General features: G+C 41.8%; 1 protein-coding gene across 3 annotated transcripts in view; it reads left to right on the forward strand.

Annotated features, from left to right (window-relative positions):
* The window catches only part of SGCD (sarcoglycan delta), a gene marked incomplete at its 5' end in the record, with an annotated part of 1,184,416 nt that overhangs the window by 503,014 nt on the left and 661,773 nt on the right, over positions 1-19,629 (forward strand). For all 3 annotated transcript variants that reach the window (XM_082254622.1, XM_082254623.1, XM_082254621.1), the window contains one exon: positions 10,244-10,289. The remainder of the gene's footprint in view (positions 1-10,243; positions 10,290-19,629) is intronic.

A 19,629-nucleotide genomic window follows, 5' to 3' on the forward strand; every position in this document is an offset into this window, starting at 1 on the left:
GATCCATACAACGGGATTGAATGGTAGTATAATATACATCTACGTATACTGACACTTGGGTTTTGTGTGAGTTACTTTGAATATAAGCCCCCTATGCTATGTGGCATAATTTTTGTGCCTGTCTTTTAAAATGTTAATGAAACCTAACAATGACATTGTATACCTCTATTTGTATCAAATCATAACTGGTTATTGCATTATATCAATGTACATGTATGTAATCAAAAAATGTTTTCTCCTTTTTCATAAATGTAATGTGTGTCCGTTCCTGTGAGGACAGTTGTTTGTTTGGATCCACTGGGCTATGACACAATCCCTCCCTTAATGAATTTGACAGGGATTCGGGCGCCAAGCCGGGGTTGGTGAGTCGAGGTTGCCTTTCCATCCCTTTCTCCTCCCATATATTCCCAGAGTCTGTCCCTTTTTTGGGCGGATGTGCAGTGTTCCGTCCCGTTCGCCCTGCCACTTCCTTTGGCGCCGGCGCGGGACAGGGCAGCAAAATGGCGCCCGCACCGGAAGTGGTTAGTCGGAGGTCAGTGAGGACCTCGTCACTTCCGGTGGGACCGGATATTTAACGCCGAACACAGTGAGGTACAAACAGGCCACGACTAATGTGGCGCTGCCGAATGTACCGCTATCGATGTCACCATAACTTGTATGTAAGTATCTTCCTTGATGATCTATCGGTTCTATGGCTTGCTGGGATACTCTCCTCATGCACTTTACCTTCGGCTCCAGACCATTATTCGGTTGCATCTCTTTTCTCCTATGAGGTCGGGTACTTTTCCCACTACTCTTACTGGCCTTATTCCTCTGGTGCTTGTTCATGTGCTTAATTGCATATATACTCTCTAGATCTCATTACACTATTTTCTTCACAATCTCCGTTCTATATATACTTTTTATGCATGGTTAACATAGTATATATATCTTGGGCAACATGGTGATATGGGTCGTCCCTCCTGACTACACATCTTTCAAATCGCGAATGCACTACTGGATTCAATTATATTATACTCTTATCCTTTATTGGGTTTTGACTCCAGCACAATGGTTGGTAGTCATCATAGGTGGCCTATCCCTTATCTGTTCTGAGTATATCCAGATCCACATTACCGATGGGCTACACTCCATCTCGCATTCTTTTTCTCCCCTCGCCTGGTCATAGGGGAGACAATAATATTATTATTTTTTATTATTGTTGATTTTATAGATGACAAATCTCTGTGGTCCGGTATTGCCCGGTCCGGTTCCTGTCAATTAGGGAGGACGTGTCTAGCTGGACTCTTGTCCAGTAGTAGAACTCCACTGTTGGATACACAGCAATTGCCCATAAGGATAGATACATATATCATGCCCCGGATACAAAAATTGGTGAGCTAAAATCGAATATTCTCTATGTTTATACAATTTTTGAGTATGTTGTAAGACTGATAACATGTTGTTTATATACTTAGAACCTGTTTTGAGGTCACCAGCCTTTAAATGTCCTAGAAGAAGCCTGCTGGCGAAACATGTCAGACATATGTGACCCCATCTCTACAAGAAACGGTTCTCTTGTTGATATATTGTATATTTTATGCACTGATATTTCACATCACTTTTTGTGATTTGATTTTATTATGAAATTTTAACAATAAACTTTTGTATTTTATTCATCCATTGTTTGTTACTATTGTTTATCTACAAGTATACCAAGCAAACCTCACCTTTAAAATCCCACCCTTCCCAATATATTGCATGGGCTCATTGGGGCTTATATAGAGTCCTTAGCTTTTGGCGACACCCAATCCTCTTTTTACTGCATATTAAACAGGGATGTGGTGTAGGCTCGCTTGGTCTATCGGCATCAGAGTCTGGCTTTCCTAAATTATTCAAATGTGACAGTTATTATTTACAGCATGCCTTAAATGTGACTGTTTTGGGAAACCATTAAATCCATGTGTTTAGCTCCGCTTTAATTTGAAAAGATCTCACATGTAGCTCAGTATATGAAATTACATACATAAGTCATGAAATTATTTTAAAAGTAGAACTATGTGTCCAGGCCCAGATTGGCCATAGGACCAGGGCTGCGGGGCAATATGTCCTAACAAGAACGGCCTGTTGATGACAGCAGGAGGTGAGCGGCAACCGCAGTCCGGACAGGGCTACCATAGACTACGGCCACTGCTCAACTCCCGTTATGTAGCCATGCCTGTGTCTCCTCTCCTGGTTCTCCCGCACCAGTAACAATGTTATCCTATCAGCAGAGCAGGGGGGGCGGAAGGAGCTGGATATCTACACAGAGAGCGGGGGTCTTTTCATATCAACAAGCGAGTAATCACCTGCTTGATCAAGATCTGCAGCTCCTCCCTCCCCCTGTCCCGCTGATAAGATGACATAGTCGGCAGGGCAGGAGACCCTTGAGAGGACACATAGACTGAATCCTGCCTCTGCCCTGACAAAGGTAGGAGTTTTCAGGGGAGGCAGAGAGTAAAATGGGGCACTGTGATTAGAGAGAAAAGGGGGGGGGGCATGACTGCAAGGGGCACTGTGATGGGGAGAGGGGCTGTGATTGCTAGGGGAACTATAATATAAAGGGGATTAAACTGTAAAGGGGCACTGTAATGATTACAGTGCCCCTTTACAATGCAGTGCCCTTTATATCACAGTGCCACTTTACATTACAGTGCGGAAGACTGACTCCGTGATTATCCCCCCGGTTCTGGAAAAATTGGCTGCCCAGGCCTATTTTTGTCCCAGTCTGGGCCTGCCTGTGTCCCATTGGGGAGATTTCCCTTCACTTCCTGTGCCATAGCCAAAACAGGAAGTAATAGGAAATCCTTGAAAATTATTGGAATCTCTTGGGGACCCCCATGTAACCAGAACCACTGTCCCCATTGGAAGGTTTCCCCTCTATTACTTTTCTGTGGACAACCCAAAATTTGGGGTTTTCTTTTACTTTCACTTTCAATGATAATGGTAAGCAAGCTAAATAGAGCAGGGGAATCTCCCTAACGGAGGCAAAGACAGCGATAAAAACTGACAGGCGTTCTAATCCATCCCCACTTTCCCAAAACTAAAAATGTTTTGCCTTTAGTTGTACTTTAAGTATACATACTTGCCAACTGTCCCTTTTTTCCTGGGACAGTCCCTGCAAATAGGAGCCTGTCCCAGGTAATTTATATTGTCCCTGGAAGCGCCTGTTAATTGGGCTGCCCATAAATGTTACGCAGAAGTAGTGCAGATGAATGGGAGATTTATTCCAACTCTGCTATTGTGGCCTTAAGTTTGAAATTCCCTTTTTAATCTCCTGTAATTTTCTCTATATTGAGTAGACCCTATAATCTGATAAGTAGGTGAGATTAATAATGCAGAGTGGGCGGAGCTTCAGGGAAGTGGGTGTGGTAATTGCTAGCTGTGCTGCAAAGTGTCCCTGGAAATATTTTTTAAATGTTGGCAACTATGAGTATACTGAACAATACAAAAAGGTGCGCTCAGCTGCAAATATGTAAAATCAAAAAACTGCTGCAACCAAACACTCCTTGAATAGTGAGGAGAAACACACGGTATATGATCTCTTGGTGGGATCATTTGATTTGGTAAGCGGCCAATTTTCACATATAGAGCACAGCGGTGACACACTTTCCATTGTGGATTATTTCAGCTGCACTTCAATCAGTTTGTTGTATCTGCATGTGGGAAAATTAGAGCATCATCTTTTCACTAAACACATTGAATTGTGGAGCACGGGACTATTTATAAACTTTTTGCACCATTTATTATTTACCAATTTTTGTAAACAGATTGTGGCTACTTATTCACAATTTTTTTTTTTTTTTTATGTGATTTACTTGATACACCATTATAGGCAACAAAAGTTTCACTTATTAGGTGACACTTTGCCATTTGAACATTCACTATTGTTTGATTTTGTTTATTTCATCTGTTACCTAATCACTTTTAGGATAATATCTCAGTCAAAAACAGCTGGCTCGGCTGGGTGAATGGGTACGTCGGTTTGCGGGAGCGCTACTGGGGGCGAGTGCACGCCGCCGGCGGCACGCTCCCGCCCCCATTAGGCAGTGGGACCAGTGGCCATGATTGCCGCCGGGCACCCGCAATCGCTCCCCGCTGAGAGAGAAGGACGGTCAGCTGTTGTAAACACAGCTGACCGTTGCTCTCTCTGAAATGATCACAGAGCACCTGTGTTCCTTCTATATAGGAACACAGGTCTCTATGATTATTTCACAAGTCCTTCCCCCATAGTTAGAAAACACCCCCTAGGCTCACAATTAACCCTTTGATCGTCCCTGGGTTAACCCCTTCCCTGCCAGTTTCATTATTACAGTAACAGTGCATATTTTTAGCAATGATTACTGTAGCAGTGTCACTGGTCCCCCCCAAAAGTGTCCAAAATGTTAGTTAGGGGTCCGATCTGTCCGTCGCAATGTAGCAGGCACGCTAAAAATCGCACATCGCCGTCATTACTAGTAAAAAATTATATAAAAATGACATAAATCTTTCCCCTAGCGATAACTTTTGCGCAAACCAATCAAAATACGCTTATTGCAATTTTTTTTACCAAAAATATGTAGCAGAATACAAATTGGCCTAAAAGGATAAAAAAATTTAGATTTTTAAATTTTTTTTGGAATGTTATATAGCAGAATGTGAAAAATATTGTTTTTTTTAGAATTGTCGCAATTTTTTTGTTTTTAGCACAAAAAATAAAAATCGCAGAGGTGATCAAATACCACCAAAAGAAAGCTCTATTTGTGGGAATTTTTTTTTTATTTCAGTACAGTGTCGCACGACTGCGCAATTTTTGTTAAAGTAATGCAGTGCCGAATCGCAAAAAATGGCCTGGTTATTAGGGGGGCAAATCCTTCTGGTCCAGAACTGGTTAAGTATATCTAAACCCTCAGTGCCAGTTCACACTTGTGCGGTTTGCGAGATCGCATGTAATTCAGAGCGCACTGCTCCTTCATTACATGTGATCTCATGTGCGGATGCGAGTTCAGCCATACACTTTGTATGGCTGAATTCGCAGCACATCCGCAGCAAACTCACACATGAGGCTTTTTTTGAGCCGCATCAGAATCGGATCGCACAGTGGTTCACACTTGTGCGATCCGATTCTGTGCGAACTTGCAGATCGCACTGCGATATGCAATCGCAACTGGGGGTGTTGTTAACTTTTAATTGACACCCCCTGTGTATCGCATATGGCAGTGTGAACTGCCAGATGTGCGGATGTGATGCGGGAACAGGCTGCAAATTCGCAGCGTTCCCGCATCGCACAAGTGTTAAAGCGGAGTTCCGGGCACAAAATCGATATTTTTTTTTTGTGCCCGTCCGCTTCTACACCTTCACCTGAAAAGGAATTGGTTAGGAGTTAGGTTTTTTTTTTTAATTTACTCACCTTGTAATTGAAGATCGAAGATACTCACCTAGTCTTCACTTCCTCCCTCTGTGCTGCGGCTCCGTCGTCACTTCCGGGCTTGCACTGCTCCCAGGAATCAATGCGACGGCACCGGCCCCGCTCGTCACTTCCGGGCGACGCCGCATTCCCCTGCTAAACAGCTTCTCGGCATGCCCAGAAGCTGTGGAGGAATGCGGCGCCGCACGGGAAGTGATGAGAGGGGCCGGTGCAGGCGCATTCTGGGAGAAGAAGACGCGGAAGAAGACGCCAAAGAGGATCGCGCCGGCTTCAGCTGCCCACAAGAGAGATGGAAACGCTGTGGAAGAAATTTTATAAGTGAGTATTTCTTCTTGCAGGTAAGTGCGACCCGGGACAGATCAGAGGCTAGCCATTGTGGAATGTACTAGCCCTGACTGTCCCGGGGGTATGTTTGTTGAAAAATGATTTCTGTGCCCGGAACTCCGCTTTAACCTGGCACTAAATCCTGCATAACCTACAGCCTATATTGTGGCTGTATTGTTTTTTCACTGGGCTTCTATTTCTTTATCTTCTCTTGGTGATGCTATCAGTGACATGTGTTCTGTCCTAGGGTGACAACACTCACTGTTCTATTTTCATGGAAGAGAAGCGTTGTCACCCTAGGCTGCTTGCTGTTGATTTGAACTACAGAACATCTCTCCCTGTCCTTATCTTCATAGCATAGCGGGAGGTGTTCCATGGTCCACAGAAGTAACCTGGGCAAGGTTGATAACACTGCTTGGGGTTTTAGTGCAGAAAAAAACACAATGGAGCATTTAAGCGTTGCTCATTGTTGAGCTTGACATAGACTTTAATTGTGAATACCAATCAGATATCAAAATATTACAGATGTAGTCAGATGTTAGATAAAACATGGCCGAAGTTTAGCTTTACATAAATAATTGGGAAGACCAGCAGCCCTATGCAGCCACTATGCACACATACTGGCCCCCTGCCCTACATACACACAGCTAAAACTGTATCATAAACACAGACATGATTAAAGCCACATCTCTTCATTTCAATTCTAGAGAGTCTGTAATGCGTGAAACTCACAATGCGAGCTCAGGAATCATTTTCCTCCACTATACCACTTGTTGCTTTGCAAAATGGGTCGCTCAGTATTTCCTTTTAAGATTTTTCATTACAAAGTAAATTAGTGCCAGCCTTTCTGACAGCAGAAAGATAGAGGGCTATTACCATTATAGGTACATCAACCAAAGTTTGATATCCAGAGCTATTTGGCTAAAAGACAAGTAGTACAGATAATCACTGTGTATTTGATTTGGGCTCCTGGTTCAATCTAAGGGCTATGGGAAAGATGTGAGGCTTAGATTAGAAATGTCATTTTGGGAAATCTGAGGCCCTTTTGTAAAAATCGACTAGACGGGAAATACTTAGACTGTCAGTTCTTTAGCTGGAGGGCTGTAGTGTTCAATGTATTATTGTGGCATGGAAAAACAAAAGTTGTGCTGTATTGCCGCCATTTTCCAGCCGCACATACTCATATTTACTTTGTTCCCCCTACCACTTTGTTCAACCCCTGGCAGTGGAGAACGTAAGCCATTTGTAGGGTCTGAGTTTCTCTGTCTTAAGTTACACAGGACTGTCTCCATGTGACAGAACTCAACCAATCACCAAGCACCAGCAATGTCACGAGAGAAAAAAGAATAGGTCACACACATACTTCTCCATACCCAAAAGTACTAGGCATTTTTTTTTCTATACTTTTAGTGTCAGAATGAAGCAACGGGGGAAAAAAGAAAAAATGAGAAATGTTCTTCAGGGTAGGGAGCATTATTACAAACATGTTGTTTTGTCCTGTGTATGCAAAGCACAGATTTGCTTAGAGCCTCATATACGCTGTGCGACTAGCTAGTATAGGTGCGAGTGAAAGCTACAGGCTCATTGTTAAGTCCTGCTGCCGATGGAGGGTGCACCCAGGGACAAATGCATGGAACTCAGTCCACTTGCACCCAGGGACAAATTCTTGGGACTCAGTCTACTTGCGTTTTGGGCATTCATCCCTGGGCGCATACTGCACCAAAAGTAAATACAGCTCAGTGCACCATCCAACCCAAAGCAGCCAGGGCCCCCCGCCCTACCATGGGTCCCACTCGGTCCATTGGACCCAGGCAGCACTTGGAGAGGGGCAGCAAATTGACTCCCAAGATTTTTTTTACCAGCAGTTTTGTGTGTCATCGGTTTGTAGCGCGTTACGAGTGGCATTTCATACTGCCGCCCGTAATAAAAACTGATGAGTATGAGGAGGTGAAGCGTCTTCTCCCAGAAATGTCCCTCCCGGGATTGTGGTGTGCGCAATGACGTCAGACATCAGCGCACTCCATCTCATGCAGGGCAGGCTGGATCTTCTAGGGTGGTGGGGGTGTGGCAGACACGTGAGTGACAGGAGGACTAAGGACAGACAGTGGGTGTTTGGTGGACCGCTCCAGGGGTGGGTTATGGAAGAAGATAACAGTATATATATATATATATATATATATATATATATATATATATATATAATATTTTCTAAATGTCACATTTATGTTAAATAATGGATGTGGGGGCCTTTTGTTGGGCGTAATTTTTTTTTGGGGGGGGGGGGCGCAGCATTTTATTCTTGGACCCAGGCAGCACGATGTCTTGGGCCAGCCCTGACAGCAGCTCGAACTCTATAACACGCTGAAGGCAGCTGGGCTACATGGTGCGCCTGTACCTTTCACCTGCACCTAAAAGCTGAAGCCTTACGCAGTGTGCATAAGCCCTTAGGTCCCATTCATGTCTGTCAGTTGCAGCATGTTGCATATTCATATTCAATGGCACCCCAGCCCACATTGTGCGCCTGTACCTTCCACCTGCAGCTAAAAGCCAGAGCCTTTTGCGCCGAGATGCCCTTAGGTCCCATTCACTCCTGTGAGCGAAAAGAAAAAAAGACCACTAGGTCGGACTTTAAAGGCGATTTATATAAAATCCATATTTTATTTCATAGACAAAAATATAAAGACAAGGACATATACATAGAAAAATATCAGCTAAAAACATGTATTCATATATGCACAACAATTTGATACTCTGGACCTTGTGCTTTTCTTTAGTTGTTATTGTTGCATAGTTGCAGGTAAGTAAGCCCCTGTGTGTCTACAGGTTTCGCTGATCTGCTTCTTCAGGACACGCAATGCGGAATAAACAGGGAACAGGTCTCACTTGTCCAGAATATGAACATGCATGTGTGAAAGTCTCCCTGGGCGGGCACTGGAGCACACAGGAAGACCAGGCAAAGTGTGATCTACGGATGTTGTGTTTATCAATTGATGTAAAAAAAGGAGAAATGCCTTTAGAAAGATCCTTCCAATAAGAAACAACCATACAGTCCTGACAGGGTCAAGAATACTATAAGGAATTTACCTCCAGTTGGTAGCAGGGGATCACCCAGGAAATAGTTAGCCTCCCTGGGGGGGAGAAAACAAAGCAGGAATTCAGGCTATCAGTCATGGTGACTGGCTATTCCACCCATTACTACAAGGCCAGCATGTATTATGTAATGAAATGAGGCTGTGCAGCCCTTAGGTCCCAGTCACACCTGTCAGTTGCAGTGCATATTCATATTCAAAGGCACCCCAGCCCACATGGTGCACCTGTACCTTCCACTTGTACCTAAAAGCTGGAGCCTTATGCACCGAGACTAAACACCCAGTGTGCATAAGCCCTTGAGCCCCATTCACACCTGTCAGTTGCAGTGTGTTCCATATTCATATTCAAAGGCACCCCAGCCCTCTAAGGAAATGTAACTGTAATGCATTGTGGTGCACTAGATCACCAAAAAATGGCACTTCTCCCTCCATTTCTTTTTTTGTGCATTCCAGTACATTCGAAGCCCATTTAAATGAATGCATTAAAAAAATTAACGCAAGACATAGCAAGCACCTGAAGTTAAGGTATAAAAGTACCCCTTAAAGTGATACTCTTAAAGTGACCCTCAGAATGATTCAAGCTTAAAGATATGCAGGGGTCTGTTTCTGTGGTCTTGTTCCTAACATATATTTTTAAAACATGAGTAAATCAGCAGGAAATGTATTTTCTCAGGAACCACAACTGTATTACAATGGTGCACTTCTGTTTTGTTGCCTTTTTATTCGCTGTATCATATAGATTCTACAATTACAAAGGGGCGGAGAGGGGATGAGTAATGTGGATTATGTTGATATGCCACTGTGGTAAAATTATATTACAAGTGTTGGTGTTGGGATGTTTTGAGAGGCATACTTAAAAACACTACAGGGTCCATTTATAAAGCACTCGATTGGCTGTACTGCAGACATACTGATATTAAAGAAAAAAAAAGGAAATGGTGTCTTTTCCAAATTTTTATTGCGCTTTCGTTACTGGCTTCGAGAATCAGAAGTTGGCTGAGTGCAACAAAAATGAATGAGTTGTTAGGAAAATAAAAGTTGGAAGCCTGGTCACGTGACCTGTCAAAGTCACATGACTGGTTATCATCCAATCACAGGTTCTTTAGGAAGAGGGAACTCCATGGGGCTACACAGACTCCGCACAGTGGCCTACATTTCATGAAGGGGCCGTATTATTTGGAACACACTCTGCCTAACCCTGTGGAAAATAACAGAGATCAGATAATGAAATCCACCATCGGTTAGAAATAAACCTCTCAGAGAAGTAACTCTAACAGATACATATGATGGGGGAAAAAACTGAGCACTGGCTTTAAAGAAAAATAAATATATTACAAAAATGTAAATGTCTATTATAAGTGGCTGACATTTTTTAAATCTTTCTCATTTTTTTTTTGTATTACAGTGCCTCTTAAAAGCTCTAAAGAAAGGACAGCCATTGCAACAGTAAGGTATGTAATATTAATATTCTGATTATATATAATATTTTTCTGTTTACTATTCATAATACATACACTATATTTCCAAAAGTATTGGGACACCTGCCTTTACACGCACATGAACTTTAATGGCATCTCAGTCTTAGTCCTTAGGGTTCAATATTGAATTTGCCCACCCAACTCTTCTGGGAAGCCTGTCCACAAGGTTTACTAGTATGTCTATGGGAATGTTTGACCATTCTTCCAGAAGTGCATTTGTGAGATCTGGCACTGATGTTGGACAAGAAGGCCTGGCTCGCAGTTCCGGCTCTAATTCATCCCAAAGGTGTTCTATCAGGTTGAGGTCAGGACTCTGTGCAGGCCAGTCAAATTCTTCCACCTTAAACTTGCTAATCAATGTCTTTAGGGACCTTGCTTTGTGCACTGGTGTGCAGTCATGTTGGGACAGGAAGGGGGCCATCCCCAAACTGTTCCCACAAAGTTAAGAGAATGAAATGGTCTAAAATGTCTTGGAATGTTGACGCATTAGGAGTTCCCTTCACTGGAACTAAGGGGCCAAGCCCAACCCCTGACATGGATGAGCGAGTTTGGGGTGGAGGAACTTGACTGGCCTTGACTGATCTCAACCTGATAGAACACCTTTGGGATAAATTAGAGCAGAGACTGTGAGCCAGGTCTTCTCATCCACATCAGTGGCTGACCTCACAAATGCGCTTCCAGGATAATAGTCAAATATTCCCATAGATACACTCCTAAACCTTGTGGACAGCCTTCCCAGAAGTGTTGTAGCTGTTAAAGCCAACTCAATATTGAACCCTACAGAAGACTGGGATGTCATGTGCGTGTAAAGGCAGATGTCCCAATACTTTTGGTAATATAGTATATATATATATATATATTTATTTATATGCATATATAATATTCATGCTGAAGAGTATTTTCTAATATTTTATTGTAAATATTTTATTATCATTATAATTTAATGCTAAAGATGAGTCATTAAAAATTATTTTCTGTAGCACCATGCAAGCAGAATGAGAACTGCGTGTAGTATTACAGTATTAGCCCTGCCAAAACTGTTGCCCCATACTTCAGTACATGCACTGCCAAAAACGGAACTCAGCAGGTGAAGGAAAAAATATTCCAGTTATATGGTTTGGTTCATTTATTCTACATTTCATAAATTTTTTTGTGTGCAATCTATTTCCTTTTCTCTGTGTTTTTTCTTTCTATTATCATGATTCCTGCTGTGGGGAATATCAAATGTAAAAACAGTCATTTGTATGAGGGCTGTAGAGAGAACAAATGTGAAAGCATCGGTTTGTAAGGGGACATAATGGTAATAATTTCTAGCAGTCTCATGTAATATATCCTCAGTCTTTAACCATCTCCTGCAGGCATATCCCCAATTTCTCGTGTAACTTTTCATCAGTCTCTATACACTGATTTACCGTGTATGCTGTCTTTAACCAAATCACCTTCTCTGACCATTTCCTGTTGCATGTTCACAGTCTCTGGCCATTTCTTCTAGCATGTCTTCAGTCTCGGACGAGCTCCTATAGCATGTTTACAGTCTCTGACAATTTCTTCTTGCATTTCCTCAATCTCAGATTAGTTCCTATAGCATGTTTACAGTTTTTGACTATTTCTTCTAGCATGTCTTCAATCTCCGACAAGCTCCTATAGCATGTTTACAGTCTCTGACCATTTCTTCTAGTATATCTTCAATCTTAGCCCAGCTCCTATAGCATGTTTACAGTCTCTGACCATTTCTTCTAGCATGTCCTCAATCTCAAATTAGTTCCTATAGATTGTTTACAGTTTCTTACAATTTTTTCTAGCATGTCTTCAATCTTGGACCAGCTCCTATTGCATGTTTACAGTCTCTGACCATTTCTTCTAGCAGGTCTTCAATCTCAGACCAGTTCCAATAGTATGTTTACAGTCCTGGACCATTTCTTATAGCATGTCTGCAATCTCAGACCAGCTCCTACAATATGTTTACAGTCACTGACCATTTTTCTAGCATGTCTTCAATCCCTGACCAGCTCCTATTGCATGTTTACAGTCTCTGACCATTTCTTCTAGCATGTCTTCAATCTGAGAATAGCTCCTATAGCATGTTTACAGTCTCTAGCCATTTCTTCTAGCATGTCTGCAATCTTTGACTGTCACCTCTAGCATATTTGCACTTTCTGACCATCTGTTTTATCATGTTTGCAGTTTCAGACTGCCTTCTGTAGCATATCCAAAGTCTCTGATCATGTCTTGTAGCCTATCCGCATGACCATGTCATGTAGTATTTCTGCTGTCTCTCTGGCCAGAAGTGGCACCTGAGGTCGGTCTCCTATATCTTGAATGTTACCACCACTGGTCTGAATGGCCTTGTTCTGCTTTTGTTTTCATCAAACAAAACAAGTCCACTTGATTATAACCAACTGCTACTAGCTATACCATGACATGACTTGAAAGAATCAATTAAAATGTTAACAAACACATTATGACCACTTTCTCTTAAAACAGTTGAATATTTAACACATTATTTAGTTGTAGAATTTCTGGATTTTGCATGGAGTAGGAATTTGACTTCCACCTTATGGTTTATATCATGAATTGCAATTTGTTCAGCACCTCAGACAGCTCCGTTTGCAGTAGTCAGCTTCCTGTTATCCTCAGCCTGAAGCTGAACGTATTAAGGAGCGTTAACTCGTACCATAAGCTTTGTGAAAGGACTTTTACAATACAATACAATACCTTCAATCAATAAAGTAAAGTACCTTAAATCCAGGTCTTCTCTGCCCTAATGCTTTTGGTGGGTTGAACAAAAATTGTAATTGTTAACGTGGTTCTAAAATCTAAATGTTTTTTTACCTTAATGCATTTTCTTTATTAAGGTAAAAAAAAACAAAAAAACAGCCCACTACCTGAACATCTGTGCCTAAATGCTTATCTTTTGTCAGTCTTGGGTAGGGAAGTTGTTAAATGTACTATCAGTAACTAGTTACAGCAAACTCTTTTTTTCATTTTGGGATAAATGTTTGCTTTTGTGTTTAATACTGCTTTAAGTTCACAAGGTTTAAGTCCCCTGAAGTGGTTCTAAAGTCTAGGTGCATGCCCTGCAATAAGGTAAAAAAACATTCCTCCACTAGTCCCCCTCTCCCTACCTGCACACTCTTTTCCTAAACACTTACCGAATACTGATCCAGCTGCATCCTCTCCAATCTCAGTTCCTGGAATCATAGGCTTCATTGAAAGCAGCCATAGAGCCACAGGATTCAGCTGCTGATAGTCAAATCCTGTAAGGAGGGAGTGAGAGGTGTGACCAAGCCACACTGTGTGTGTCTATGCATGCGCACAGCTCAGCTCAGGAGCAGGCCCACATGGGTGCCCACATGGGTGCCCCCATAGCACAAGGCTCAGAAGAAGGTGAAGCAGAGATCACTAGCGGGGGACCACAAAAGAAGAGGTAAGGGGCCACTCTGTGCAATATCCTTGCACAGAGCACGTATGTATATCAAGTTTTTTTTTTTAAATAATTTTAGATTTTTAATATAACTTTATTTGGCCTGTATTATCCTCTTGCAAGCCACTCTACAGCAAAGCTCAGAGTCGGATAGGGAGAAACAGCTCAAAAAGCCAATCAGTTCATATAGTATCCCACTCTATTACCTATTTAATGCATCTCTCTCCTCTCTAAAATCTTACAAGCTAAATGTCACCCCGCACCTGCTGAATGCAACCAAAAGTCTCATTCCTAGATATTGGAAGCAGAGTAGATGTCCGACCCTTCAAGACTGGCAGGTGGAAGTAGAAAGGATCATGGAGGCAGAAAGATGGGTCTATCTCAGTAGGAAAAAAAAAACAACAATTTCTTGACATCTGGTCTTGTTGGATGGATATTCTCTGGAGATTGACAAATTACTTAGCCCTACTTGATAAGGGGGTTTCATATGTATGGTTGGGTATTTATTTTACATAGCCAACTAGAATGCTCCACTACCACTGATGGCCAGATCTGTACCTGCTATCCTGCCTCTCATCACAATATTGGGTATTGAAGGCTGCGGAACCACGAGGACCCCAGTAGTAGTGCCTTCTTGTTATGCATGCGTCAGAGAGAGATACTGTTGTACTGTCTAGGTTCCCTAATATGAACATGATAGGTTAGTTTTATGTGTGTGTATATATGAATATTTGTGTGTGTATATATATATATATATATATATATACAGTGGGTACGGAAAGTATTCAGACCCCCTTAAATTTTTCACTCTTTGTTATATTGCAGCCATTTGCTAAAATCATTTAGGTTCATTCTTCTTCCTCATGAATGTACACATAGCACCCCATACTGACAGAAAAACACAGAATTGTTGACATTGTTGCAGATTTATTAAAAAAGAAAAACTGAAATATCACATGGTCCTAAGTATTCAGACCCTTTGCTCAGTATTTAGTAGAAGCCCCCTTTTGATCTAATACAGCCAGGAGTCTTTTTGGGAAAGATGCAACAAGTCTTTCACACCTGGATTTGGGGATCCTCTGCCATTCCTCCTTGCAGATCCTCTCCAGTTCTGTCAGGTTGGATGGTAAACGTTGGTGGACAGCCATTTTTAGGTCTCTCCAGAGATGCTCAATTGGGTTTAAGTCAGGGCTCTGGCTGGGCCATTCAAGAACGGTCACTGAGTTGTTGTGAAGCCACTCCTTCGTTATTTTAGCTGTGTGCTTAGGGTCATTGTCTTGTTGGAAGGTAAATCTTCGGCCCAGCCTGAGGTCCAGAGCACTCTGGAGAAGGTTTTTGTCCAGGATATCCCTGTACTTGGCCGCATTCATCTTTCCCTCGATTGCAACCAGTCGTCCTGTCCCTGCAGCTGAAAAACACCCCCACAGCATGATGCTGCCACCACCATGCTTCACTGTTGGGACTGTATTGGACAGGTGATGAGCAGTGCCTGGTTTTCTCCACACATACCGCTTAGAATTAAGGCCAAAAAGTTCTATTTTGGTCTCATCAGACCAGAGAATCTTATTTCTCACCATCTTGGAGTCCTTCAGGTGTTTTTTTAGCAAACTCCATGCGGGCTTTCATGTGTCTTACACTGAGAAGAGGCTTCCGTCGGGCCACTCTGCCATAAAGCCCCGACTGGTGGAGGGCTGCAGTGATGGTTGACTTTCTACAACTTTCTCCCATCTCCTGACTGCATCTCTGGAGCTCAGCCACAGGGATCTTTGGGTTCTTCTTTACCTCTCTCACCAAGGCTCTTCTCCCCCGATAGCTCAGTTTGGCCGGAAGGCCAGCTCTAGGAAGGGTTCTGGTCGTCCCAAACGTCTTCCATTTGAGGATTATGGAGGCCACTGTGCTCTTAGGAACCTTAAGTGCAGCAGAAATCTTTTTGTAACCTTGGCCAGATCTGTGCCTTGCCACAATTCTGTCTCTGAGCTCTTCAGGCAGTTCCTTTGACCTCATGATTCTCATTTGCTCTGACATGCATTGTGATCTGGAAGGTCTTATATAGACAGGTGTGTGGCTTTCCTAATCAAGTCCAATCAGTATAATCAAACACAGCTGGACTCAAATGAAGGTGTAGAACCATCTCAAGGATGATCAGAAGAAATGGAAAGCACCAGAGTTAAATATATGAGTGTCACAGCAAAGGGTCTGAATACTTAGGACCATGTGATATTTCAGTTTTTCTTTTTAATACATCTGCAACAATGTCAACAATTCTGTGTTTTCCTGTCAGTATGGGGTGCTATGTGTACATTCATGAGGAAGAAGAATGAACTTAAATGATTTTAGCAAATGGCTGCAATATAACAAAGAGTGAAAAATTTAAGGGGGTCTGAATACTTTCCGTACCCACTGTATATATATATATATATATATATATATATATATATATATATATATATATATATATATATATATATATATATTTATATATATATATATATATATATGTGTGTGTGTGTATATATATATATATATGTAAATATATATATATATATATATATATATATATACCTTATTTTGTTCTTGTTCAACAGTTTTATCTTTATTTCGCTGATTACTTATCTTGTATTGAGTGGCTGGGTCTTCCGTTCTAGCAGTGCAGCTCACCTTGTATGTTGCACTTGAAACCTCCACTTGCTCCTGCGCTCTTCATTGGAAAGGCCTGATGTGCAGGAAGAGGGGGATCTTTACCTTTATTTGATGTTTGCAGATTATTCCTGCATGTAAATTACCTGTTTGAAGTTATACGACTCCTATCGTTGCATCTGCCCTTGCATACTTATACTAATACTTATTGTAAGAAGTGCTTGTTGGATCTGCTGCTCGCTTTATATTGCCTTCTGTCTTTAGTTTGTCTCCTGTGTGTTGCTTGTAATAGTGGCACTTTGTACATTTTGTACTTTTCATACCTCTAGTATTTTTTTCCCTTTCTTTTCTTGGTCCTTGGTTTATAATTTGTACTTCTTTGAAAAATGTCAATTAAAAACTGATCATACAAAAAAAAAAAAAACAAAACAAAAAAAAAAAAAAACAAGTAGCACATTGGTAGGAGAGAGCAGCTTGACAGCTGAGTGACTACTCCTTCCATTTCACTGTCCAGTCACAGGCTGGGGGAGGGACAAGACCTGTAAGTCTCACCTAACTGCAGCAGAGAAAAATCAGGTCTCTTGCTCTCCAGACAGGGCTGTGTTAATCTCAAGACTGCCTGTAATACAAATTCCTCAGCAGGTAAAACAATATATATATATATATATATATATATACAGTGGGTACGGAAAGTATTCAGACCCCCTTAAATTTTTCACTCTTTGTTATATTGCAGCCATTTGCTAAAATCATTTAGGTTCATTCTTCTTCCTCATGAATGTACACATAGCACCCCATACTGACAGAAAAACACAGAATTGTTGACATTGTTGCAGATTTATTAAAAAAGAAAAACTGAAATATCACATGGTCCTAAGTATTCAGACCCTTTGCTCAGTATTTAGTAGAAGCCCCCTTTTGATCTAATACAGCCAGGAGTCTTTTTGGGAAAGATGCAACAAGTCTTTCACACCTGGATTTGGGGATCCTCTGCCATTCCTCCTTGCAGATCCTCTCCAGTTCTGTCAGGTTGGATGGTAAACGTTGGTGGACAGCCATTTTTAGGTCTCTCCAGAGATGCTCAATTGGGTTTAAGTCAGGGCTCTGGCTGGGCCATTCAAGAACAGTCACGGAGTTGTTGTGAAGCCACTCCTTCGTTATTTTAGCTGTGTGCTTAGGGTCATTGTCTTTTTGGAAGGTAAACCTTCAGCCCAGTCTGAGGTCCAGAGCACTCTGGAGAAGGTTTTTGTCCAGGATATCCCTGTACTTGGCCGCATTCATCTTTCCCTCGATTGCAACCAGTCGTCCTGTCCCTGCAGCTGAAAAACACCCCCACAGCATGATGCTGCCACCACCATGCTTCACTGTTGGGACTGTATTGGACAGGTGATGAGCAATGCCTGGTTTTCTCCACACATACCGCTTAGAATTAAGGTCAAAAAGTTCTATTTTGGTTTTATCAGACCAGAGAATCTTATTTCTCACCATCTTGGAGTCCTTCAGGTGTTTTTTAGCAAACTCCATGTGGGCTTTCATGTGTCTTACACTGAGGAGAGGCTTCCGTCGGGCCACTCTGCCATAAAGCCCCGACTGGTGGAGGGCTGCAGTGATGGTTGACTTTCTACAACTTTCTCCCATCTCCTGACTGCATCTCTGGAGCTCAGCCACAGTGATCTTTGGGTTCTTCTTTACCTCTCTCACCAAGGCTCTTCTCCCCCGATTGCTCAGTTTGGCCGGACGGCCAGCTCTAGGAAGGGTTCTGGTCGTCCCAAACGTCTTCCTTTTGAGGATTATGGAGGCCACTGTGCTCTTAGGAACCTTAAGTGCAGCAGAAATCTTTTTGTAACCTTGGCCAGATCTGTGCCTTGCCACAATTCTGTCTCTGAGCTCTTCAGGCAGTTCCTTTGACCTCATGCTTCTCATTTGCTCTGACATGCATTGTGATCTGGAAGGTCTTATATAGACAGTTGTGTGGCTTTCCTAATCAAGTCCAATCAGTATAATCAAACACAGCTGGACTCAAATGAAGGTGTAGAACCATCTCAAGGATGATCAGAAGAAATGGAAAGCACCTGAGTTAAATATATGAGTGTCACAGCAAAGGGTCTGAATACTTAGGACCATGTGATATTTCAGTTTTTCTTTTTTAATAAATCTGCAACAATGTCAACAATTCTGTGTTTTTCTGTCAGTATGGGGTGCTATGTGTACATTCATGAGGAAGAAGAATGAACTTAAATGATTTTAGCAAATGGCTGCAATATAACAAAGAGTGAAAAATTTAAGGGGGTCTGAATACTTTCCGTACCCACTGTATATATATATATATATATATATATATATATATACAGTATATCCCATCAGTATATTTGTTACCCTGGAGCTCAGCTTTAAAACAAACACATAGTACTGACTATACTGCATTTGTTATTTATTTTTTTAATTGAACCTACTATGCATTTAAAAATAATATGCCTAAATGAACATAAATGGAAAAACACCTATAATAGCTTTAGTTCAATGACAATTTCTATTAGAACGTGATTTTTTTGCTAGCATTCGTTTCGCTCAGCGGAACGAGTGCAGCTTCTTCCACTGGTGCAATTGAGTCATTACACTTCACTGTGTGCTGAACAAATCTTGGCAATCTCGCAGACGACTGAGACACAATGTAAAAGTATTTATATAGTGCGTTAGCGTGGCACCAGGGTCCATTTGTCACTGTCTGCGGGAAGTGTGTCTATCCCCGGCTCTCTTAAAGGGCTTATAAAGCCAAGCCAAGAAGGTTGCGCACCTTTCAAAGATCAGTCTGCCATTTAGAGGAACGGGCCTTGTATGTCTCTGTAGACAATTTATTTTTTACCGTGCTCTGTGCTGTGGTATAAATACCGAGGTTGGCAGGGCACGCTGCAAACACAATCCTCATTCTCATTGGACAAGACGGGAGAGCTGGAAGATCTATGTGTTCCATGAGGCTGTAGGGGCAATAAAATAACACGGTGAATTAAGGGCTAAAACTTAGCAATCTGAGTTTTGTGTCTCTGATTAGGATCTGCAATTAAACTCTGATTCATTGCCACAGTTCAGACGTTTGGAGGAGTGTGAATCATGCCGTGAATGTGATCAGAGTTCCGAATGGTCTTTAGACATAAGGAGAATGATTTACTAAAATGTTCAGTTTAGCCTGTGTTCTCATCAAATCTCTATTTAGGTTCAGTATTTTTTTTTTTATTCCTCTGAATATGAATATTC

Source organism: Pelophylax lessonae, assembly GCF_965119305.1.
Source record: "Pelophylax lessonae genome assembly, chromosome: 4".
Classification (NCBI taxonomy): domain Eukaryota; kingdom Metazoa; phylum Chordata; class Amphibia; order Anura; family Ranidae; genus Pelophylax; species Pelophylax lessonae.